The sequence below is a fragment of the Crinia signifera genome, chromosome 1 (assembly GCF_055691185.1).
Source record: "Crinia signifera chromosome 1, ASM5569118v1, whole genome shotgun sequence".
Classification (NCBI taxonomy): Eukaryota; Metazoa; Chordata; class Amphibia; order Anura; family Myobatrachidae; genus Crinia; species Crinia signifera.
In genome coordinates, this window is record NC_139217.1 from 358,847,419 (window position 1) to 358,872,480 (window position 25,062).

At 44.8% G+C, this 25,062-nt stretch overlaps 1 protein-coding gene across 7 annotated transcripts in view; it reads right to left on the reverse strand.

Annotated features, from left to right (window-relative positions):
• The window catches only part of ARVCF (ARVCF delta catenin family member), a 576,304-nt gene that overhangs the window by 262,940 nt on the left and 288,302 nt on the right, over nt 1-25,062 (reverse strand). For 5 of the 7 annotated variants that reach the window (XM_083149627.1, XM_083149617.1, XM_083149637.1 and 2 more), the window contains one exon: nt 1,256-1,353. The exons of the other annotated variants lie outside the window; for them this stretch is intronic. The gene's annotated coding sequence lies outside the window, so the exon portion shown is untranslated. The remainder of the gene's footprint in view (nt 1-1,255; nt 1,354-25,062) is intronic. 7 annotated transcript variants of the gene reach the window in all.

Sequence of the window (25,062 nt, forward strand, 5' to 3'; positions counted from 1 at the left end):
CTCTAAAGGTATGCTCTTTCCTGTTTCTTTATCAAAAGTCACCTTGGCAAACTGGTGATGTAGCCCCAAATTCTTAGATTAACTGATGTGTGACAATACTCCAAGTGCCATCATTTGTTCATGGACTTTCTCTCTCTCTGTTTTGGCTAATTAACAACACATATGGTTTGCTGCTTAATATACTATATGTGTATCTGTTATATCTTGATATTCCACAGTTTTAGCACCTAAATAGTATTATTGTATATTGCATATTATACTTTATATCAGTCACTAGGATAGCCTCGGATTGTCAGTCAGTTAGGGCTGGTAGGTAACGTATTTGATTATACTTCTTAGACAATGATCTTTCATATATTTCATTACACATTTAAAACCACATCACTATTAGATAAATCAAGTCTGCAGCTTTTTGCAATGGTAGAAAAGCCAGGGCCTCATGATTTTATTTGGCTAATAGTTGTATTGTAAAGCAGCATCAACAGAAATGTGGGATTTGTTCACAATATAACAAATATTCCCTGAGTACTTTCCATGCTGCAAGCACATTTGTTTCCCATCAGTCAGAATGAATGCACAGACAGGAATAACAACACTTTTATGTATACAGGACATTGCATATTTGCCTACCCTCCCAGAAACTGCAGAAGGCTCCTGATTTTAAAGGTAGTCCCCTGCAGCTCTGGAAGAGTAGGCAATTCACTCGCACCATTATTCTTTCAATTAAAGTGGGGTCTGCAGGAAGAGGGCTGGGCTAAATGACTGGTTTATATTGTTTAACTCAAATTGTCTGTGCTTCACTGTGTTAGGAAGGGGCCTATTGACAAGATAGTTCAGCTCCGCCTCCTGTAATAGCTTGCAGCGTCTCTGCGGTTCTCCTAGAGATGGAAATGAGCTCTGAACAAATCACCCTCTCAAATACACATGAGCAAGATTTTCAAAAAAGGATTCCGCAAAATATACATCTTATTCTGCATTCGGCGGTGACATTTCAGCAGCAGGATGTGGCCTTACATTGACTGTTTTCTGCCCTAATCATAGTCTATAAATTCAGAAAATGATGCATTTAGATAATGTTGCAGAATCGTGTTTCATGGAATGGCTAAGCCTGTCCCACGGCAATTCTTGGTGAGTGCAACATTACACTGAGCTCTACTCACAGCAACAGGGAACATGAATGAAGAGATACTTGGAAGAGCATAAGACAATGGAGATCATACAAAGCATGCAGAAGAGAGAGAAAAGCAATACACACCTAGCCGAATGTTAAAATCTTTTAGAGATGCTCAGACATCACCCACTACGACTAGAAATGTCTAGAGAAAGAACAGCAGCCGCCTGAAGCAGAAATAGCTACAATGGAGAGAGGAAGGACAGGAAAGGTTAGTCAGAAAAATTACAGCCAAATTTTCTGATGTCTTAATAATCAGCACCAACTCTTGGAAAGCTCGCTCATCCTGCCGAATAGCTCAAACACTGTGTTTCTAAAAATAAAACATTTCTCTTTTAATTACTCTAACATACATTGTAAACTGGCAGGGATACAGGTGTTGTGCCAATAATGTGAAATCCTATTATATAGATTCTCTTTAAAAAAAATTCAAAAATCATCAAGCAAGAAACTTCTTATACATTTCCTGTAACTCTTTAAAAAAAATAAACTTTGCAATGCTCAACAGTGCAATAAACAGGCAATATATATTTATTTCTATATGCCATCCATAAACCTTGAAGATCTCAAACACTGTAAATGTGACATTGAAAAAGACTATCTGGTATTTCAGTTATTGTATTGATATGCTTTGAAAGCTCCTGTATCACAGCTTTGAATATCAGATATATGTTCCAAAAAAGGAGCTCTCGTTATTTACATATTTGTCCTGTCTTTCAACAAAGATCATGATTGTCAGAAGTATGCCATTACTAGACAGCCAAGGCCATGGGCAAAATGAATCAGAAATAACGTGCTGGCATAAGAGAGATGGCACAAACAGAAACAACCACAGCTGGCGCCCGTTGTCAGGAAAAAGAGCGTAATGCACACAGTGTTCTGAGATTAATGTCTTCCCCTACAGATGGAATGCAACACTAAGCCTCTTGTGATGTTTAAAACGCTTATTTGGGGACATAAAACAATTTTTGAAAACACATTTGAAGACTAGACATCGTTTCCTGAACCTGTTTCTAGGCTTCTAATATGCAAATCCTGCATTGTCTCTCTATCCTACAAACACCAGGAACTAAATATAGACAGCATGTGACATTGTACAGAAAGTGATTATTTATGAGTGCTGCAATGCTATCTACTCCCAAAAGCTCCTTTCCAGTGCTTTCTCATACTTAACAAACAATTAGGGCAAAACATCTTCAGAAACAGAGAAGGATCATCCACAAAGCCAGTGGTTCCCAACTCTAGTCTTTAAGTTCCCCCAACAGGTCATGTTTTCTGGATTTTTAAAATAACGCACAGGTAAGGTAATCTACACTATTTTGCTGACTCCGTAATTAACCCAACTGCCCCCACAGCCTGCTCCCACAGACATAAATTCTCAAAAAAAGACTTGCTGTGGGTTCTTCAGCCTGGAACCACTACACTTGGCGACCTAAGTATCTGTGTAATACTCAGTGGGCACTGAAGAGCATGCGATTATAATTTGCAACTATAGTAGGGAGCCTGAAGAATTGTTTTGTCCAAAGCCAAACAAATTTTTTTCCAGGCTCTCCTTAGAAGCACTTGAATTTATAGAAAAATACAAGCACACATTTTCTCATCATCATGAATATACATTAATTTATTCAAAAATATTATTTTAGTAATCAAAATATTTTTGTCAACATTAAATCTTTATTTCAAATGTTCACAATAAAAACAAGTGGGTAAAAAAAGAAGTATATTAATCACAACTATTAATAATCAGGAAATAATATTTCTATAGATACACAAAAGACAATTAGAATAATAAACATAAATTGATACCTTATGCAAGATCTCATAGTCTCTACTATGCGATAAAGAATCTTAATAGTAAAAATGTGCACTCAATACCAGATAGTCATCAGAGTGATACAAAAACAGAGAACACAGGTTGTAATAGTCTGAACCCAAGAACCAAACACATTTGCCACAGGAATTATCCAATCAATTAGACTATGAAAAATGTCTATATTGCAAAGGAGATGTCAGCCCTCTATTATAATGTCACTCCTTGTGTTTTTCATATTCTCAGTGGCTAGCCCCTCCACCCACATTAGCCAATTTCTTATTTGTACTGCTAACCAGCCTTGGCTCTCCATATTATATTGTGGTCATTAGGATGTTTCTGCATTGTATGGCGGTCAGTAGGATGCTCTCTGTATTGTATTGTATCTCTGTATATGTAACTATGATGGAGAGCTCCTTGCATGAAGGTTGTGCCCACTCTAGTGGCCATAAATCCTTATTAATGCATAATAAAGAGCCAGTTACAGATCTCAAAACTCACAAAAGCATTATAGCCATCTCCAATAGAACTCCAGCCCTTTACGTTGAACAGCGAAAAATCCTTATACAGATTTGTGATTGGTAATGTGTTCAGAAAACTAACGCCATTGTTTTAAACACCATCCCGGTGTCTCTTAATCTGCCACCTTGGCGTCTCTTTCCTTCTTGATCAACTAACTGCCCACATCTCCCTTCCCTCCTCCAATACAGTTACAGTACCCCTCACAGAGAGTCCCCCTTTTCCAGACTGGTGATTGCCCCACCCAGAAGAGTGACACTGCCAACCCCCAATCCCATATGACATCCCAACAGAAAATATACTTACCCCCCCCCCCCCCTGTAACCTTAATCATGCCCCCTAGCAACCTAAACCCTCTGCGTTAGCTTAATCCGTCTCCATCCTGTCTGGTCTTGACTACTACTGTGTCATATCCCCCTCCCCATCTACTATTTTGACCCCAACACCCCCTCCATATTCTGGCAGAGTGCTGTGGGGCCCTTTCAAAATTTTGCTATGGGGCCCAGACAGGTGTAGTTACGCCTCTGGCTTATATGCATAATACCACACAGTATTAGGGCCCTTTATATACATAATGCCATACAGTAAAGTCCCCTACACATGTCACACGTTAGTCATTTCCTTATACATTGTGCCACACATTAATAGTAACACACTTTGATGGAGCAAGAGTGGCAATAACAGCTTAGTGTGGAGTGTGGCAGCTGATACTGCACCTAAAATCCAGTAGGAAGTGTGGAGCCAGATATATACAGATGTTCCCTCTTACATTATTGCTGCACTGTATATGCAAGGCAGCAAACAAATTGCAGCATAGTAAGCTGTGTGCTTACACACACTCTGGATATGTATTAGAAGCAATAGGGGAGCCAATGGCTGTGGAAGATCATAGATATACTGCCAGTATATGCTTCTACAAGCAGCAACAACAGTAGCAGTAAGAAGTGGCAGCTCTCCCATCACCTGGTGTCCCATGTGATGTCTCCCCCAGCAGGAGTTAGAAATTTGTTATTTATTTATTTATTTACAATTTATTATATAGTACAGCATATTCCGTTGTGCTTTACATTTGGAAACAACCGTGATTAAACAAACTGGGTAGAAACAAATCGACATTGCTTAATTAACCCTTTGAGTGTCTTTCACATTTGTTATGTCAATTAAAAAAAATGTTGCATAAAAAAAAATATTATATTTCCTATATAAGGTAAACATTACAGGTCATTATGATGAATACAAATGTTTGCTTGCCAGTTTTCACACCTATTTTGACAAATTCACTTGGCACTCAATGGGTTAACATGTGGCTTCCCTCTCTTTCCTCTCTTTCGTCTTCATACCTAATATCTGGGGTATTAGAAGCAGGGTGCAATCTCAGCACCTCTTCAAATCCTGTGCCTGCCCCTGGAAAATGTGTAATCAGGAGAAAAATAATAACACACAGTCTATACTCAAAAACTTTTATTCCCACAATTAATATGTGATATAACTCTAATGACTTCCGTTAATACAGACAGATTTATATGTATATAAATAATAATATCACAAGCTATATGGTGCAGAGATTATAACTGACAAATTTTACAAGGGAAGATGAAAAGGGAAAATAAAAAGTCTATATAAACGTTATAGTCTGTAGTTAATTCAAGTATTACTTCACTCAATAGTGTTGATCATTCCCTCTGCATTTAGGGGTGTATTCAATGCGGTCGGTAAGGGTGTTAAATGGTGGGGATCACCAAAAAACAGGTGATCCTCGCCGTTTAACTCCCGCATCGGCTGCTCATCCCATTCAGCGCGCCAGGGACATCCTCGCTGTCAGAGGATTCCCCCAAACAGTGAGGCTCGCGGCGAATATAGGGAGCCCGCTGCATTTCGCCGCGAGCCTCTCTGTTGTAGCGGCCGCATACACCGTTTCCCCCTCGCTCCTAAAATCTAGAGAGGGGGAAACGGCGTGTGCAGGGGGTCAGATGAATACTGACCCTGCGAGCTGTGACAGTGAGCAGGCAGCACTGTTCGCTGTCACAGCTCGCCGAAAGCATTGAATACACCCCATAGAGTTACTACATTAAAAATGGAAAAGTCTCCCTTTTGTAGAATGTATGAAAATGGTTCCCTTTCTCTTTTAACTTTCATCAATTCTACCCATTTAACAGACAAATAATGGGGGCAGCAAACATTATCACTGTTGGAGCCTATTCCATACCTCTCAACTTTGAGGCAGTCGGAGGAGGGACGCTGGCACGCGTGCCTAAAATATGGGGGGCATGGCCTAGCTAAAGAGGGCATGGTCTATACTCACGATGCTCCCGCGAGACCACACCCCCTGGTTTTGCTGCACTGGGGCCTGAACAGACGCTGTGTGCATGAATAGATGCATGACAATGCCTGCCCCGGGCGGTAACCGGGACAGTTGGGAGGCATGCCTATTCATCATTACTAATGTACCCATCATACATGTTTGTGTAACAGGTCCATTCATTATTAGAGCTGCCTAGTATTCAGCAAACCCCAAAAAACTGAACAGTTTGGGTACAAAAAAACCCATCACATCCTAAGGGAAGGGGTCCTTGGTTGCAAAAAGGGAACTCAGCTGCCTCTGTGCATGCGTCCACCACAGAGCATACATGTGCAGTAAGCTGTGTCTTCTCCGGCAGGTATTACTGCTACTTCTGCAGTGTCTCAGCACCACAGAAATATTGAAATGAATTATCCAGTCACAATCCATAAGTAAGAGTCTTGTGTTGTGTGTCTATGCTAAACTACTATAATTTAAAATTACATTTAAATCCATATTTACACTGACAACTAATAAAGGAATTCATCTTGGGCTTTCCTTTAGTGGTATTTGAAGAGAACTTTTGGCATCTGTGCGCAACAGGCTTCTATTTGAAGCCAACCTTTACTAGGGAGAGACCATGGCAGTGTAGAAAGAGTGTTGTACTGATTAATAGCAGTCTTGAGAAAGCAGCTGTGTGTTAGTTTATTTTTCAGCACGTGTGATTTTCTACGGAGTGAAGACAGCATGTCTGGTCAAATAGATTTCAAGAGATCATCACATAAAAAAAAGAAAGGAAATGATCACATCACTTTGGTGGAGGGGCCGGATTATCATGTCATGTATATGAATGAAGCCATACCTACAGTGCTTCACAGTGCTGATGTCTAAATATTTTAACCTCAACCTCATTGGGCAGCATCGCTTTGGGTCCCCGGGTTCCCACCATTCTGAGATAGCGGTAGTACATTGTAGCCTTAACAGTGACCGGGCCCAGCACCGGAAGGAGGACTCACACCCTCTGACGCCACTCACATCGCGGGTGGTAACCACGGTAACCGGACACACATATAAATAAAATAAAAAAAAAAACAAGCATGTAGCATGAAGGTATAAACAAACTTTTGATCCAAGGGGATATGATATATAATACAATCAGAATACCGAATAACATTAGCACACACAGAAATACAGAAATACTGCAGGCATAAAAAATCATAGGTCACAATCATAGCATAAAACATTCAGAGGAAAGCATGTAGACCCAGGTACTCCTTAAGGCCAAACAGAATATCCACCTTGACTCCCACTGTAGCAATTTTAAAGAGCGATCCCCATGGATGTCAGCAGGTACATGATCGATGATCATATACCATAGCATTGACAAACTATGCCCTGCATCTAAGAAATGCCTAGAGACAGGTTGGTCACTGTGACCGGTAGCCAGAGCAGCTTGAATTGCATGCCGATGTGCTGCAATGCGAACACACAGCAGCAGACCTCTGGCTCCAGCAGCCCCAGCGTGGTGATAGCAGATGTCAGTGCTGGAGATGCTGGATCCGGAGGTCTGCTGCTGGACCAGTCCCCGTCCTCTGCGTCCTCAGGCTGTGCGGGGGCTCCTGGCGGCATCAGAGTGCTCCCCCGCCGGGACTCTGCTCCATCCCTAGCCAAGCCTGGCAGTGTAGTCCCAGCAGCAGCAGGGGAGAGTGCCGGGACTTGAATTCGCCATGGAGGATCATTTTCGCCGTCAGGGGCAACGAGCCCCCGACGCATTGGGCGGTATTCAATGAGAATACCTGCGAGGTGCAGCGAATCCTTTTTTAGGATTCGCTGCACATTCGCCACGTTCCGGAGCCTCGCTGGCTCCGGTATTCAACGAGTCAGGGGCTCGCTGCCCCTGACCGGCGAATATGAGCTCCTGCGGCGAACTCCGCAGGGAGCCTGAGGACGGTGGCAGGCAGAGAGATGGAAGTCTCTCTGCCTGCCCCAGAACGTTTGTGGGGGGGAGGTGGGCTCCCCGGGTGCCAGGCAGCACAGGCTGCCCCCCCCGGGGGGGCCAGCAGGGAACCGCGTATATTCACTACACCCGATCGTAACGATCGGGTGCAGTGAATATATGAATATCTAATGAGTAGCTCGGCTCCGGCGCCCCCTGCTGGCTGATGTGTAAAAAAAAATATATATATATTTTTTTTCAAATTAAATATATATTCATGTGCTTACAGCACATGAATAAAAATAGCATGCCCCTCCTCAGAATAAAATTCCTGATTTTTTGACACCAAATGTAAAAAACAAAACACTTTATTTTAAAAGTTCACATTCCACTTCACCATAAAAAGATAGCGATTGCTACTCGGTGAATCATGGTGAAAAAAACCTTCAAATGTATTCGCCATGTGGTCATTGAATAGGGTGATTCACCGTTTTAGTCAAAAATTCGCCAAACAGCACAAATTCGCCATAAAAACATGGCGAATCAGGCTCATTGAATACCGCCCATTGAATAGTGTGGGCTGGCAGCGAATTACAGGGTACAGTGAATCACGGCGAGCGCACAGCGAATCCAAAACAGAATTCACTGCCGTGCGCTCGCAGGAGCATTGAATACCTAGATTCTGTGTAACGTAAAGACTGGGAAAATCACTCTAGGGTAAGTGAGTAGCGCAGATCAGTGTCATTTCTGCAACTCATTCACAGACTTGCACAGGGCAGGTTTCACTCTGGCAGGGCGGTGGCTATCTGATCGCAGGGCTCTGCTAAATCACCCAGCAGCAATCAGGTCTGAATAAAACACTATGTGGACAAATGAGCCGAAAATATTTTTTAACCCATAGTAACCAACATTAATGGAACCCACAGGTAACTGAATTCTGGCCATAATGTGTATGTCTCTATCTCTTCTATTGCTGTGTTAAGATGTGCATTTTCTTGATCTGGGTGGTGGACCCGTTTGGGTGTAAATTACTTCTTGGGTAAAGTGTCAAAGAATGGTGTGCCCCCTAGGGTGCACAGACAGGCGCTATCAAGGGTGCCTCGTTAAGAGCTGCCACTTAGAAAGGGGTTGTCAGCCCCAATAGACCAAACAAAAAAGAAAATGAAGTGGCGCTGGTTTGATGAAAAGGGTATATAAATGTTAAATAACAATTAAAATTAATAGGTACAATTGCACAATATGAAAAATATTAAATAATGAAAAATAAAAAACAATAAATAAATTAAATTGAGGAATCAGATGGATAAAAACAAATATGTTATTATAACTGGACCGGAGACTGAATTGATGAATCAAAAAGTATGACCAGTTCCATTGGATGAGGAGGTATAACAATAATTGAGAAAAACAAGTGGCCCACTGGGCTAATAGTTACCACACAATGTCTCAGATGGTCTATTCCCAAATATGATTATGGGGTGTCCTCAATTGGTTGCGGTGGTGGGGCCACAATGGGCAATGACCCGATGATGACGGGGGCTAAGGTTGTATATAGCCAGGTATTTCCCACTTCGCTAGAGGTCCCAATTTAGCGGTTGATAAAATGCAGGTGTCCTCAAGGTTGGTAAACTTGAATGGCAAGTGATGTAAGTGGCCAACCTCAATTCCTGCGCTCGCTGTATAAGAGATGTCTGGTTGGGATATTGACGATGATGGGTATTGGTGGTAACAGGCTGAGAAAGCGTCGGTGACAAGATGACAATGAAGATCCAGATGGGCTGGGTATGCAGGGGGTATTCAATGGGTACAGTTGGTCCGGTCCAGAGGTACCTCTAACGCGTTTCGCTGCTTGGAAGGTGCAGCTTATTTCCATCATATTTGGGAATAGACCATCTGAGACATTGGCCCTTATTCTGGTTGGTGCGGATATTCCCGCATTCTTACGGAGCGGTCCGCACGCCACGGTGTTTTGCCGCATGCGGCCATCGTCCGTAGAAACGCCCACGTGTCCTCCGCATTCGGACGGACTCACTCTTTAAGAACAGGGCGTGTTTACGGACGACATACAAACCATGCGTGTGCGGGAGAAACACTCCGATTATGCACGGTATTACAGAGTATTACAGAGTATGCTCGGAAATACCGCATCCGAACGGGAGCCAAGCGGTGCTACCGCCCGTAAGCGGAGTATTTACGCCAAACAACCCACTATGAAGTATCTTCTGCAATACATCACATGACCCACTTATTCAATTACCTATCCTCATAAAAAACAGCTTATTTGGAATTGGAATCAATTAGATGCCAATATATCCTTACAAGCATGCCTAACACATGCATTGCACACATTAACCCTTACAGCAATTGAAGTGCAATGGTTTGTATTACACCCTGTGTAAAAGATTATAAACAATCTACACATATACTGTTTCAAGTGCAAATAAAACCAACAACTGTGAACTTGCATAAAGAATTTATTGAAAAACACCATTAACATAGAAAAAAAAAAATATAAAATAATAAATTAAAGCAGCAGATCTCGGATGTCCTGCAGGTCTGCTAGAAGGAGCCTCAAATGGTGCTCCGCTCGCAGGACGGCCCCACGCACCCCCTCATCTGCCGGTGTGGTGTCATCTGTGGGCATGTCAAAGGGGCAAAAATTAGTCATGTTATTCATGCATACATTTCACATACTGCGACATAAATTGCACAAATGCTAGGTGACATGTGTGTATATATATATATATATATATATATATATCTATCTATGTAGAGAGATAGAGACACACATAGATAAATAGATATGACACATACATACATATATACATACATGCAAACTTATTTACTACATACTGTCTTTTTTGGCCTCTACCCTTTACTCTGCAGAAGACATAACAGTCATATTGTTTCTTCTCAGTCACAACCCACCCATGACTAACCAATGACAAGCATGTCATGGCCTCCGTCAATAAGAACTTGTCACAATCTGCTCAGTCTAAGTTCAGTGATGGTTCGTGGCATGGGAGTTATGCAAATGTCAGGAATGCACAGTACACATCCTCAAAATCATAATTCTGTCGAAACCAACCTACAATTCTGTGAGGGCAAAAAAACAATCTGAACTACAGGGGGTGTTTAGGTAGAGGAGGCTCCTGGGACACTGGCAACTTCTGACTCCATTCCAAGGTAGGCTGGCCCCTACTCCATTTATAGCATACATCCTAGAGTTTATAAATAACATTCACCAACAATATAGATTCCACTATTTGATGGGTCATAATCTACGCTTGCAGCAGGTGATTTTAATCCACAAATGATCCACTCATCCCTTTACTCCTGGATCCTGTTTAACTACAACGGTTATGTGGCAGTCAAAATGGACCTCCAACCCATCCCACAAACCTGTGTAATTGAGAGGTGTCCTGGATGAAAGGGATGCCTTGGACACCCCATCTAACCCGTACCTGTATCTGTAGCTACCCACTTTGGGGTCTATATGAATAGTATGGGCCCAAAATTTTTTATCACCAGTGCTACATAACAAATACCAGTACAACTACTTCATGAATGATGCATTATGTTAACATACCGATCTGCTGGGACTCCGGGGCCTGGCACGCCTCCTCCCCCTCGTCATCAGAATCGTCCGGGGCAACCGTGGCCTCCTCAGCCCCCTCCTCCGCCAGCTCCTCTGCCACAAGAACCTCCTCCTCCAACTCCTCCTCCACCTCCTCCTCCTCCTCCACCTCCTCCTCCTCCTCCACCACCACCACCTCCTCCTCCACCTCCTCCTCCGCCACCAACACCTCCTCCTCCGCCACCAACTCCGCTTCCACATCCTCCTCCACCACCTCCTCACGCACCTCCTCCTCCTCCACCACCTCCTCCACCATCTCCTCCAACATTTGCTCCTCCTCCACTTCCTCCTCCTCCACCCTTGCCGCCACCTCCTCCTCCGGGTCTTGGGCCTCCTCCTGGGCCAGGTCTGCCTCCGCCTCTTCACGGGCCTGTCGGGCTCGGGCTCGTGCTGTGTGGTAGAAAAAAACATCATGGTCAATGTCGGGTCATTGGTGCACATGTATTAATCCATAACAAGACATACATGGAAGGGTGATAATGATGGCAAACGATGCAGGAAAGTAGCTCCTTACTGTTAATGGACTCCAAATTGTGTCATTTAAATTATTATGTGATTGTTAGTAATATGTTCACACATTACAACCCAGGCATTTATCAATGTGTAACACATATTAGATCTGGCACATTGTATGCATCAGAATCCTCAATGCTATGGCATTACATATAAAAGCCACATGACTGCATGTTAACCAGGAAGAAGCACACATAACAGTCTATGGACTTTTAAACCCATGGACACCCACTTATCATGAGACACATTTTATTGTTTCTAGATGCTATGTTGTAAGTGCGAAATTTCATAGCTAAAATACTCACACTCAGCAATTTCGCCCCTGATTTGCTGGAGCAGCTGGGGCTGGCGCCTGCGGAGGTCCGACCACCGCCTCTCCAGCTGCCCGAGGGACCTCCGCACCCGAGTGCGGGCGTAAATACGGCGCCCTGCCGCAGCATACGCCCTCCGCTTATGGCGGTTTGTGATGAAGGGCCCCGCACGGCCCAGCCTTGTCTCCATGACGGAGACAAGAACCCTCAGCTCCGCATGTGTGAAGGGTTCTGCCCTTCGTGTCTCCGCCATGTTGACAATGGCATCTATCAACCAATCAGGTGGTGGCATTGGTTGATCACAGTTATTTGGGTTAATAACTTTATTGTTCATCTTTACATGAACAGCGTCTCTGCGCCAACACAAATGGTGACAAATTCGCATGCCTTCAAAACAGTAGTGTTGATGTATGGCAATGAACAAATCTGATATATATAAAACACAGTGTGTATGCACTTAGCAAATCCAATGACGCCTCGCTCCGCCAAGCAACGCGTGCTATAGCTTAGCAACGCATAGCTGTAGTTAGCATTACTTACTCTATGCATCTATGTGTATGCGTACATTTATGTGTAAAAGACACATACACACACTTGCAGGTATCCTGAGACCAGCATTATACACCAGCCCTGCCTGCCTGCCTGCCTGCCTGCCTGGCTGCCTGCTCCTTGAAATGTTGAAACATGTGAATAAATTCAAATATCATATATATAGATATATATATAGATATATATATATATATATATATATATCTGCAAACAAATCAGACATCAACACTTGAAAAAATCCCCAACACATTACAGAATAAATCAATGTACTCACCAGTCATCAGGGATAGTATCAACTACAATAATGAAGATATAACAAACACATAAGATCCCTTGAACAAGGTATAATAATTAGCACCTATATTTAACTTCCCCCAAAACTAAGCACATATGATAAATATCTCCTATTTCTTTGCCATTAGGAGGGCAGGCTGGCTAATTTTCGTGTTGTAACACTGACAACTAACACACTGTACTTATTTGAAGGGGTGATTTTTACAATAATTGGTGTGTTCTGTCAACTCGATAACATGTACCTGAAGTATCTTTGCGCCACAGAGTCCCGCAGCTGGTATCCCCTCCGGCATTCAGGGGCGCGGGATGGGCGCATGGGCGGATCTTGCGGCTCAGATGGTACCTCCCACTCATCAAAGGGTATCTCACGCCGCACAGCAATGTTGTGGAAACATATACACAGGCCCACGATCCTCGACACCATTTCAGGCGCATATTGTAAGTCACCACCAGTGCGGTGGAGCACTCTAAATCAACCTTTTAAAAGGCCAATTGAGCGCTCCACCACTTGCCTGGTGGCAACATGCGCCCGATTGAATGCCTCCTGTGGGCCCGGTGCTGGGTAGCTGTACGGCGTAAGTAGCCAGGGCGTACATGGGTAACCGGAGTCACCCAGAACCCACGCATCACGGCCTTCCAGCTCTTGTAGTCTTTGCCATATCCCGGTTTGTCGGATGACATGAGAGTCATGGGCACTTCCGGGAAACTTCGAGTTGAAGGCGAGAATCTCCATGGATGGGCCACATACCACCATCACGTTCAGTGAGTGGAACAATTTGCGGTTCCTATATATCTTCTCACTTCGAGATGGAGGCACAAATGGTACATGGGTGCCATCCACAGCCCCTATCACATTAGGGAAGCCAGCAATTTGATGGAAGGCCTGCTGGCTTCTGCGCAGGGTCTCGGTGGCAAATGTCATGGCCATGAAGTGCCCCTTGCGCCTGAACATGGCCGACGTCACACGCCTCAGGATTCGGCAGAAGGCCGGCTGAGATATTCCAGCAAGTACTGCCACTACTTGTTGGAATGATCCTGAGGCGCAGAAATGCAACACCGCCAGCAGCTGTGTGTGAGGCGGAATTGCTGTCGTGATCCCGTGTAGAGGTTCCAGATCACTCTGAATTAAGGTGAGCAGATCCAGAATTACATGTGGCGGTAACCGGTACCTAGTAAGTACCTCATCATCGGGCATAGCAAACAGAGTCACCCGTGTGCGATAGATTCTAGCACGTCCTGGCCTCCTTGGGCGACGAGTGGGGAGAGCCGCAAGTGCCCTTAGCCTCCTCTCCATGTAGCGCATCATTGCTTCAGCAACCTATAAAGAAATGAACATAAATACTGATGCACCTATGCACATAATGGCCATATCCCACTACAAATAGATTTGTAGCCTTCAATACGTACAATAGATGGCCGCCCCGTGAAATCCCGCAGATCCATTTGACTCTCTAATGATGACACAATAATATGAACTCAATACACACCGTCCAAAACACACAGATAAAGGTGTCAGCATTTTTTGCCGACATCATGTACTATGAGACATTTCATCTATTGCTGGGACATGTTGTCCTGCAATAGATGAACCCACACAGGTTTAAGACCTGTGAGTGAAATAGTGAACATGTGACATGTTGCAATAATGCTACACGCACTTTGCTGGCCCAACAATCTGTAGTCAGTGAGGCAATGGTGCATACATTCATACACTTACATTGTTAATGGATATCATATCTACAAGGAGCATGGAAGAGCTTACCTTAGACCCTGACAAGTCCAGATCTGGAGACAAATGATTCTAGCAGCAAGTCACTATTTATAGGGCTCTCACATGTGTGGTCTATAACAGTAGAGATGAGTATTGCATGACTTGTGGCCTGGATTATCTAAGGGATTGGGCTACTTTTAGCTTGCAAACAAACGCCACAATACCACAGTAGTCATGAATCAAATGTCATGTCATGCTAGCAAATAGCATGTGTATTGTGCAATAGTCACAGGTGTATCAGAAGATTCTATGCAATGTTAGCATTGGTGCCCAGTATTTCATGTAGAACTTTCGCCAGGTTTTACACAATGGAATTTCCGCCACCGTATGCGGCGCGAAAAAACAGCGACGTACGCTCACGCACGGAACGCAGCTGCCGCTGATGTCCGCCAAACAGGCTACACAAACAGTATATAAAGGTGTATTAGAAGGTGACCATGTTGTTGCTAACATGTCTGGATCACAACCAGAGGTGGACCCAGATCTGCAGCAACTATTTGACCAGATGGACTCCAGCACCACCTATGTGCCACTGCACATGCGGCCAGTGGGTAATGAGGAGGCTGCTGGACCTTCTACAGCAGGCCAACCTGCACCTGACCATTCTACAGCAGGGCAACCTACACCTGGCCCTTCTGCAGCAGGCCAACCTGCAGCTGGCTCATATGCACCATCAGCAGAATTGATTGGAACACAACCGGGGACTTCACAAGGTAGTACCATGGCCAGCACTTCAAGTGCAGCGACACGTGACAGGGGGCGTGGCCAAGGACGTGGCAAGGGGAGAGCCAGGGCAACAGAGGAACCACCCAAAAAAAATAAGGCATATGAAGCACAGGAGCTTGCCATCCTGGTTCCCCGAGCACGTGATTGGATTGAGTGTCCATCGGAGAAGCTGACACACACACGCAGATGGAAGATTTGGGAACAGATAACGGCAGAGATTAATGAAGCAGCGCCACAAGTTCGTGAGACGGACCATGTGAAGAAGAGGCAAGTTGTTTTGTCATACATGTGCCCAGTAATAGCCAAGTAATGATTGAATTGATGCTTAGATGGATTTAGCAAATGGCCCGTGAGGTTGTTACGATACACATACATTATTGCCATGTTATTTCGGTGAGAGTTAGAGTAGGGTGATTGTGAATGTGTATTGTAACGGTGGATATCATAGTTGCATATAATATTATCTTTTGGACATTAATCACATGTCGTAATATGTAGCACAGAGCAATGGCTGCAACAGCTAACATCTGGAGTGACATGTATTAATATGTCAACTTACATTGCAGGTGGCAGGACTTCAAAACCAACCTGAAGAGGAAGATGACCAAGCGGTGGGAACACAGCCAGACATCTGGGGCCGGGCCCATGCCATCAGGGCTAGAGCTCACCCCCCTGGAGTTGATGGCCGAGTGCTGTATATCAGTTGAGGAGATCAGGGGGGTGAGCACGATGGATAGCGAGGCCCCAGCTGAAGTGTTTGTGTCTTTTATTGAAGGTAAATATTGGTCATGCCTTAAACTTGTGCAAGTAATTATCTTAGAATGTCTCCTAATTGTGTTTATCTTTTTCCACAGACACCCCACCGCTTGGTGACGACTCTGCTCAGGAGGTGGAGGAGTCCGTGCCACCTGGCCCCAGTGGTAGGCCTGTGCAGCAGCAGCCATCGGCCCAAGCCGATTTGGCCGCCTTGGCCCAGATGCTTGGGGACATCAACCAGCAGGGAGACTTGGCATCAGAACGGATGCATAGGACCGAGGAGATCCTGGCGAGCTTGGTCAGCACCCAGCAGGCTATCGCTGCGAGCATGCAGGCCATGGCTCAGTCACATCAGGCCATGGCTGCAAGTGCTCAGGTGCTGGCCGAGCAAGCCACCCGCCAAAATGATCTCCTCCTCCACCATAATGAGCTTATGGTGGAGCTGGTTACCAGCAACAGGGTCCTAATGTCATCCGTTTCTGGTGCATTACCACCGGCAACACTCCCTGCTGGCAGGAGGGGTAGACCAGCCAACCCCTCAACATCATCTGCTCCACCTGCCCCAGCATCTGGCCGTCCCCGAAGAGCTGCTGCACAGGCCAAGGAGCCTACCAAGGCCAAACGTGGTCGCAAATGAACTTGTGGCTGCATTAATCTCCACCGTTATGTGGTCCCAAATCTTCCATTGTGCTGTGTGTGTCAGCTTCTTGTGTCCAATCACGTGCTGAGGGTAACCAGATGAGCCCTTGCTTCATATGTCCTTTTTGGTTCCCCTGTTGCCCTCTTTTGCCTGCCATTACTGTCAGCTGTACTTGAAGTGATGGCCATGGTACTATCTTGTGAAGTCCCCGGTTGTGTTCCAAATGATTCTGCTGATGGTGCATATGAGCCAGCTGCAGGTTGGCCTGCTGCAGAAGGGCCAGGTGTAGGTTGCCCTGCTGTAGAATGGTCAGGTGCAGGTTGCCCTGCTGTAGAAGGGCCAGCAGCATCCTCATTTCCCACTGGCTGCATGTGCAGTGGCACATAGGAGGTGCTGGAGTCCATCTGTGTGCAATTATATTTGTTTTGTATTATTATTTATTTTGCTACATTCCTGCCATGTTGTTTATTTTTTGGATTTTGTATTTTTTGGTCATTGCATCACAGTGGCATTGACTGTGACATGTATAGAAATAAATTTTTTTACTTTACCCAAAAATGTGTGGTTTCATGAGTACATGTCGAATACACATGTGTATTGCTAGTATTAATATTCTGTCATGTCCATTGTTAGCAGTTTTAAAGTGTCTGACAAGTACAGGATATGTGGGTGTTTAGTAAGGGTTCCTTGAAGCAGCAATGGTTTCAATTAAAGCACTGACAAGCGGCCTATTAGTGAGTAATGAGTAAAGGAGTAGATTCTATTGGGTTCAGGTGTTAAAGCTTGTAGTCATTAGGCGTACGTTCGCCTACCGCATGAACGAGTGGTGTCCGCAAAGCAATAGTACACTTGTGGACACCGCACATTTCTGCCCTTTTTCATCGCGTGCATTCGGAGTGGTATCCGAATGTACGCCCCCCAACATAAGTGTACTCCCCCGTGTCCGCCCATGTTTCCGCCCCGTTTTGCCCACTTTGAAACTACGCCCATGTGCCATTCCGCATGACGCCCATAATACGCCCAGATTTCCCGACTGATTGCGGGGAACAGTTTTGGACGGGATTTGGCCGAACTGGTACGGAGTCTAGGCGTGGCACATGCGCGTTGCGTTCTCCACGCATGCGCAGACGCCGAAAAGACGCGATCCGTAAGAATGCGGTAAAGTCCGCGTCAATCAGAATAAGGGCCACTGTGTGGTAACTATTAGCCCAGTGGGCCACTTGTTTTTCTTAATTATTGTTATACCTCCTCATCCAATGGAACTGGTCATACTTTTTGATTCATCAATTCAGTCTCCGGTCCAGTTATAACAACATATTTGTTTTTATCCATCTGATTCCTCAATTTAATTTATTTATTATTTTTTATTTTTCATTATTTAATATTTTTTATATTGTGCAATTGTACCTATTAATTTTAATTGTTATTAAACATTTATATACCCTTTTCATCAAACCAGCGCCACTTCATTTTCTTTTTTGCTTGGGTAAAGTGTCAGTCAGAGTAAAACATGTACCACTGGCCAGAGCCAGCTCACCAGAGGGAAATGATGAGGTGGACTGTATTCCAAATTCCTCTTCCAGTTTACTCCTGTTGCTCTGCTGGCATATAAGTATGACAGCTCTTCCAGACTGCCTTTATTTGCCTGTATTGACACCATCCATTCTGACTTCTAACTTATCAAGTGTTTGAGTGCTTGGATCAGAGAAACGTCCTTGTAGCATTATGCTATTATCACCCTCCTTTAGGGCAGGAATACTGTTCTTCATATTATGCTCAGTGCTAGGATTGTACCAAACATCTCAAAGTCTCCTCTTGATCTCATATGACCCCAGCATCTTCCAGTTGGCCTCATTATCTCCAGCATGCCTTCTCGTATGCTCTAGGTTTATGTCTATTGTGTTGAACATGTTTTTCTTTCTGCCACCCTACCAGGGGCAAACACAAAATGTATCAGTTAGATGAGGGGGTTCCATGTGTATGTGTACGGGAGGACTGGGTACCATGTCATGCCCCCCATCAAGACAAAACACAGCGATTTGCAGGTGTATCAAGAGGATGCAGATTAAATTGAGTGACTCTAATGGAACCGTGTCATATTGACCCATCCCATCCCTAGTGACCTGCAAATCACGTGGAGAATGCCAGGAGGGGCAGGGTCTAATATCATGGTCCTGGCTTTCCTGACCATTGTAGGGGGGAAAAAACATAATTCAGGATTCAGGGCCTGTGTGTGTGTGTGTGTGTGTGAGAGAGAGGGGGATTCTGGGTACTCAGATGCTTGAACTGCCTTCATGTAGTATTGATACCCTCTGTGTAAGTATTCATTACTGAAGACTAGTGGTATGCAGTCTAAGGCCTGTCTTGCAGTGGCAGAATACCAAGATCTGCATGCTGCCTTTTCAATCATCTTAAACTATTTGTGTGTGTGTGTGTGTGTGTGTGTGTGTGTGTGTATGGAAGCATAAAAAAATCAATACAGACTACATTTTTTTCTTACATAAATATATGGAGCATTTCAATGATAAGGTGTGAGAGGAGGGGAGTTGGGAAGCACAGGCTGCCGGAGGAGGCATAAAATGTAAGTTAGTGCACATGATGAATTTCTACTATTTTACAATTGCCCAAGATTTACAAACTGTAACCAAGGCAACATAACCCCAAAGGATGCAACAACAATATAAGATGAGGGAAACTGAACATGCATCCATCATCAGACTACTGGCACCAGGCTAATTGATGAATATTCCCTTCACAATCCTCCAACCCTTTGCACAACTTAATACTATGTAAAAAAAAAAAAATTGAACATTAAGATATAATGACATTCAATTTACATATAATATACACTGTAAACATTGTTTCTGATCACCCGTGTCAGTGTCACAACCCTACTGTGATGTCAGACAGTTTTATTTCTAAACAAATGAGTGAACATGTATTTCACAGAGAAGAAACACATCTTACACAGGTACCTGTATGGCTTCTCAATGGTGTTTCCAATAGCTGCGGCTGCAGTGACAACTACCTGGCGCAGGGTGGAAATACTAAGCACATACTGTACATTTGTATACTCCTGTGACAGTAGCCAATGAGAGTGGACTTGCTTAGAAGAGGGAAGCTAATGTTCTGAGTCCCGGGTTCACCACGTTGGCTATGGTATGCAGCGCCGCTGCTGATCAATATTTTTTTCCGAATTAATATTATGAACCATAGTAATACTCTAGTTTTTTTAATATAATATTGTAGTTCCTAGTTTACATGTTGTAATATCCTAGTAAATATTATGCCACACAGTATCCCCAATTCAAATGAAGACATACTGGGAGGGATGTAATGAGTTGCGAGTCTGACAGCTGTGCAGGATCCTGGACAAACCTTTTTCTTTCCTATTATAGAGTACCAGCTGGATAATTATAAAAATGGAATACGCAAAACTGATACAGCCAATATTTAATGGCGGCATCAACTTCCCGGATATAGTAACTTACAATCATGCGGCTACACACTAGCTCCATTTACACAAATACTTTAGTAGACCAAAGCTTTTTTGGTAATATTAGTCCAATTGGCTTTTTGAACCAACATGACCAGGAGATATCAGAAAGTATAAAAATCTTTTATGGTCAACCAGAAAAATATGGCATATTTTGTGACATTCAACCGGTTTAAATCAATATCATTCCCTATTTTACCCTTTCTCAAAAACCTGGCCTTTCTCGATGGCATGGTTGCTCACCCCTTCTCAGCTTGGAGTTCCAAGGGAGTTACCTCTATTGGCTCATTAGGTATGAAAGAAGAGAAGCGTCTTTTACTCTTCTTACCCAGTTCCAACTTCCAGGGCTATATCTGTACATTATACCTTTTTGAGACAAATTCTCGACTACACCAAAATCAAGAGAGGTTAGACCATTTCCCCTCATTTACCATACCACAATTACAAAAAGGCCTCCTCTACACTAGGCAGACACTCAAGGCTAGTATGTATACGGAACTCTTTCTCAATATCTACCATAAATCTTACCTATCTCCCATCAGACGTTTGCATATGGAAACCTCTGATACACACACTTGCCCAAAATGCCGCCTCGACAAGGCAGATACCATTGTTTATGGGCCTGCCCAATCATTCGTTACTTCTGGTTTCTTGTAAAATGCTATACAGAAGCCAAACTAGTCACATTCGTCCCTTTCACTCCTGAATGGGCAATATTGGGCATTTCCACCCAGTGGCGTAACTATAAATTTTGCTCCCCCCTTCCAAAAAGTTTGTGGCGCCCCCCCCCCAATGGCATTATATATATATATATATATAAATATATATATAAATATATATATATACGTACATACTGTGAGATGTGTATATATATATATATATATATATATATATATATATGTGTGTGTCATCTCTACCATCTGTGGTGGCACCAGATGGTAGTGATGACACTCCTTTCTCAGTAGAGAGGAGCGGCGTGTCAATGCGCGGCGGGGTAGCGGGATGCAGCTGGAACAGCTGACTGCCACTCTCCTCAGAGGAGCTAAGTTCCGCAGCGTGTCAGCTCTTCCAGCTACATCCAGCCCCCCCACCAGCCTGCTTACCTGCTTAGATGAGAGTGTCTATCAAAGATGCTTATAAACTTCGCTCAATTGGAGATTGCTGCTGTAAGATGGCTTTGGTCTGGTGGTTATTTCTAGAGTTGTTGGACAGCCAGTGGAGTGGAGAGGGATCCGGTGGAGAAAGGTGGAGGGAAGCCAGGAGTAGGTTGCAGCAAATGTGTGTGCTATGTGATAGACAAGACAGATACATAAGCTATTGGGCCTCCCCTGAATACTGTAGGTAACCCTATTAGTCACATAGCACACTGACACCAATGCTGACACAGACACACTGACAAGACACAGGCGTACAGACAAGACTGACATATAGACAGATGATGACACACAGACAACACTGACACACAGGCAGATGCTGACACGTGTATGCTGACACAGAGGCAGATGCTGACATGTGTACTCTGACACAGACAACACTGACACACAGGCAGATGCTGACACAGACAACACTGACGCACAGGTAGATGCTGACACATGTATATTGACACAGACAACACTGACACACAGATAGATACTGACACAGACAACACTGACACAGGCAGATGCTGACACAGATAACACTGACACATATACACTGACACAGGCAGATGCTGACACAGACAACACTGACGCAGGCAGATGCTGACACAGAAACATACACTGACACAGGCAGATGCTGACACAGACAACACTGACAAAGGCAGATGCTGACACAGACAACACTGACAAAGGCAGATGCTGACACAGACAACACTGACACATATACACTGACACAGGCAGATGCTGACATAGACAACACTGACACACAGATAGATACGGAGTCTGACACATAGACACCACACTCACACTGACAGTTTCCCTTCCAATTATGTGTGCCCTTTGCCAGGGGGAAGGGGATCTTGGAGAGGGCAGTAACAGAACAACTCCCCTTAGTAAGGGGAACATACAGTATGGCAGGGACACGCATTTCCCCCCTTCCCCTCCATAGGTGCCAGGTTCATCAACCAAATCCATTAAAAAGTGCTCCTATACCAGTCCCCGGTAGCAGAAGCAGTCAGCACCATACACCAGACACCCTGCCTGCCACATTGCCAGCACACACATCAGGAAAACAGCCCAGCCCCAGCTTACCTCTGCGATAGACACAGGTGACTCCATGTAATTACACCTCCCTTTCATGGTCCTGCTGATTGTCTTTGCTATTGGGGTGGGGGAGTTGACACAGTCTTCCTGAAGTTGGTTGCTGGTTTGGGGGGTCGCAGTCTGCTTGAAGTTCCCGCCGGGTGGAGGAGAGTGAAGGCGGGAGCCGCGATTGAAGGGGTGGGGTCCAACGGGCCACCTAATGTCAATGCACCGGCTGACAGGACTCTCTCCTCCTGTGTCAGCTTAGCCAGCGGGCAGCCACAGCGCAGCCCAGTGTCGTCCCGGCGCACATACAACACACAGAGAGACCCCGCTGGCGCTGACAGGACTCTTCTCCTGTGTCAGCTTAGCCAGCGGGCAATGTCCAATGTCATTCCGCCAGGCGGCTGCCGGCGCCCACACAGACCCCGCTGACGCTCGCTCCCCCAAGCGGCGGCGGGGTCTGCCTTACAGTAGTTACGCCTCTGTTTCCACCCCAATATTCGCATGACTAGAAAAAGTAAAAAATTACTACTGGCTTTGAGTGCAGCAGGTAGAAAAAATTCTCCTCAATCTCCAAGGCTGGATTGACCCCACCCCACCAAAATGACCCTTATTTCTAACCAAATTTCACTTTCTATTTTAGGATGGATTGGGTGGATGCTATTTTTGACAGAGGTAAACGTTTGGAAAAATTATTTTTATTATGGGATACCAAATCTTCCTCTCAACACAAGACAAATGATACATGATAGCTTAAAATCAACTACATGGTATCTTACTAGGGCTGCTGCTCAACATACTCCTGTCCCCCTGGACTGATGTTTCCATGCATTAAATCAACCTATATTCGATATTATTATTATGACCTGAATGATGACTGGACTCAAAATACTTATAGACTATGGGGGAAATTTACTAAGAATACGAATACAAAAAATTGTATTCGTATTCTTGCTACGAATAAATATGACTGCATACGTCGAATGCAAAGTCGTGTTCCGGAGGGGAATTTACAAAGCAGTCAAATACGACTGTCCGATGTCGTATTAATTCGTATTAACGGCCGTATACTGTATACGCCCACTAATACAAATTCCTACAGGCAGTCTGCACCCCACCTCCAGGAATTACCTGACCAGGCTGAAGCCTTGTGCTGTCCCCGGTGACCCTGTGCGGTGGTCACGGGCTGATTTCAGTGTAAGCCCTCAGTGTAAGATTTCAGAGTCCAAGCAAGCCTCCCCCCGCAAGCTGGGACTTGGAAACCACAAATCCCAGCCTGTGGGGCATTAAAGGGCCCGTTGGCACTTGTAGTTCCACAGTAAAAAAAATAGTGAAGTAAACAGACACTGACACACAATAAAAATAAAACTTTAATACATCCAAAGCCAAAGCCCATACATACTGATACTTACCTATCTTGAGCCCGTCGGTAGGTCCCTGGATCTTGGTCCAGTGCCTTGTCCTGGTCTGTATCCATGTCGGCATTCGGCTCCATGTCGGCGGTGTCTGTCGGCGTCCATCCGGGTCCGAAGAAATCCATGGGGGATCTGTGAAAGGAAATCCAACTCACCTAGGTCCTCCTGTGAAGAAGTGTCGTCTTGATCCAACGTAGTCCTGGTCTTCTGGCATCTTCTGTGACATGCCGGCGACTCCAGCAGCTCCCCACATCGGACTGATGAGAGGCGCAGAGATGTTTCATCTTCCGCGCCTCTCCACTGAATGATTCTATTGGCCGCTAGGCGGCCAATCAGGAGCCGAGAAACTCACCAACACCGTCCTACAGACAGTATACTAACCAGTGGATTGGATTTACTGTACTTTCAGTTTCGTAACTATGGAGGGTGCAGGGGGTGCAGCTGCTATGGGGCCCAGCAGGGTGGGGGGCCCTAAGGCAATCCCCTGCACCCTTTTGACTTTCACCTTTTTTAAATACTGTGGCTGCACCGTTGACCGTGTTGCCCCCACCTCCCCTTCAGCAGAGCAATTAAAGTGGATGCAGCGCAGATGAGACGGATCTAAAAAGACACAGTGCTGATAATAAGAAGCCCTGCACTGCACTGAAGGAGACCCGGCGCAAGGCAGGGGGAACCCTGCACCGCTAGTGGAGACAGGGAGACCCAGCGCCAGGAAGAGGAAGTACTGCACTGCAGGAGAGAGGGAGACACGGCGCAAATGAGAGGAATCCTGCATGTTGGCATATGGGAGAGGGAGATTCAGTGCCATGGAGACGGTGTAGAGGAACCTGCGCTGCTGGCAAAGGGTATAGGAAGCTCTGTGCTGAGAGGGGCAGAACAAGGTACACCACACATTCAGAGTCAAACTGTTGCTCAACCTGGTAATCTACTACCGCAGCCCCCTTTGGTCCTATATAACCCCCCCCCCCCCCACTCATCACCGGTCCCCTATCACCCCTCTCATCCTCTACCACCCCTC